The sequence below is a fragment of the Schistocerca piceifrons genome, unplaced genomic scaffold (genome assembly GCF_021461385.2).
Source record: "Schistocerca piceifrons isolate TAMUIC-IGC-003096 unplaced genomic scaffold, iqSchPice1.1 HiC_scaffold_1304, whole genome shotgun sequence".
In the NCBI taxonomy this organism is placed as follows: Eukaryota; Metazoa; Arthropoda; class Insecta; order Orthoptera; family Acrididae; genus Schistocerca; species Schistocerca piceifrons.
In genome coordinates this window covers 23,366-25,000 of record NW_025727130.1, presented here as the reverse complement: position 1 = coordinate 25,000, position 1,635 = coordinate 23,366, and the positions used below count along the sequence as shown (strand labels likewise).

The 1,635-nt window shown below is 51.6% G+C and overlaps 1 non-coding gene across 1 annotated transcript in view; it reads right to left on the bottom strand.

Moving 5' to 3' along the window:
* LOC124731822 overlaps window positions 1–1,635 on the bottom strand; it is a 1,909-nt gene extending 274 nt beyond the window's left edge. The window contains exon 1 of the ribosomal RNA XR_007008498.1: window positions 1–1,635. This exon is cut by the window's left edge and continues 274 nt beyond it. This is a non-coding gene — a ribosomal RNA (small subunit ribosomal RNA).

Below are 1,635 nucleotides of genomic sequence, written 5' to 3'. Positions count from 1 at the left end.
GAGGTTCAGCGGGTTACCCCGACCTTTCGGCCTAGGAAGACACGCTGATTCCTTCAGTGTAGCGCGCGTGCGGCCCAGAACATCTAAGGGCATCACAGACCTGTTATTGCTCAATCTCGTGCGGCTAGAAGCCGCCTGTCCCTCTAAGAAGAAAAGTAATCGCTGACAGCACGAAGGATGTCACGCGACTAGTTAGCAGGCTAGAGTCTCGTTCGTTATCGGAATTAACCAGACAAATCGCTCCACCAACTAAGAACGGCCATGCACCACCACCCACCGAATCAAGAAAGAGCTATCAATCTGTCAATCCTTCCGGTGTCCGGGCCTGGTGAGGTTTCCCGTGTTGAGTCAAATTAAGCCGCAGGCTCCACTCCTGGTGGTGCCCTTCCGTCAATTCCTTTAAGTTTCAGCTTTGCAACCATACTTCCCCCGGAACCCAAAAGCTTTGGTTTCCCGGAGGCTGCCCGCCGAGTCATCGGAGGAACTGCGGCGGATCGCTGGCTGGCATCGTTTATGGTTAGAACTAGGGCGGTATCTGATCGCCTTCGAACCTCTAACTTTCGTTCTTGATTAATGAAAACATACTTGGCAAATGCTTTCGCTTCTGTTCGTCTTGCGACGATCCAAGAATTTCACCTCTAACGTCGCAATACGAATGCCCCCGCCTGTCCCTATTAATCATTACCTCGGGTTCCGAAAACCAACAAAATAGAACCGAGGTCCTATTCCATTATTCCATGCACACAGTATTCAGGCGGGCTTGCCTGCTTTAAGCACTCTAATTTGTTCAAAGTAAACGTGCCGGCCCACCGAGACACTCAATAAAGAGCACCCTGGTAGGATTTCAACGGGGTCCGCCTCGGGACGCACGAGCACGCACGAGGCGGTCGCACGCCTTCGGCTCGCCCCACCGGCAGGACGTCCCACGATACATGCCAGTTAAACACCGACGGGCGGTGAACCAACAGCGTGGGACACAAATCCAACTACGAGCTTTTTAACCGCAACAACTTTAATATACGCTATTGGAGCTGGAATTACCGCGGCTGCTGGCACCAGACTTGCCCTCCAATAGATACTCGTTAAAGGATTTAAAGTGTACTCATTCCGATTACGGGGCCTCGGATGAGTCCCGTATCGTTATTTTTCGTCACTACCTCCCCGTGCCGGGAGTGGGTAATTTGCGCGCCTGCTGCCTTCCTTGGATGTGGTAGCCGTTTCTCAGGCTCCCTCTCCGGAATCGAACCCTGATTCCCCGTTACCCGTTACAACCATGGTAGGCGCAGAACCTACCATCGACAGTTGATAAGGCAGACATTTGAAAGATGCGTCGCCGGTACGAGGACCGTGCGATCAGCCCAAAGTTATTCAGAGTCACCAAGGCAAACGGACCGGACGAGCCGACCGATTGGTTTTGATCTAATAAAAGCGTCCCTTCCATCTCTGGTCGGGACTCTGTTTGCATGTATTAGCTCTAGAATTACCACAGTTATCCAAGTAACGTGGGTACGATCTAAGGAACCATAACTGATTTAATGAGCCATTCGCGGTTTCACCTTAATGCGGCTTGTACTGAGACATGCATGGCTTAATCTTTGAGACAAGCATATGACTACTGGCAGGATCAACCAGGGA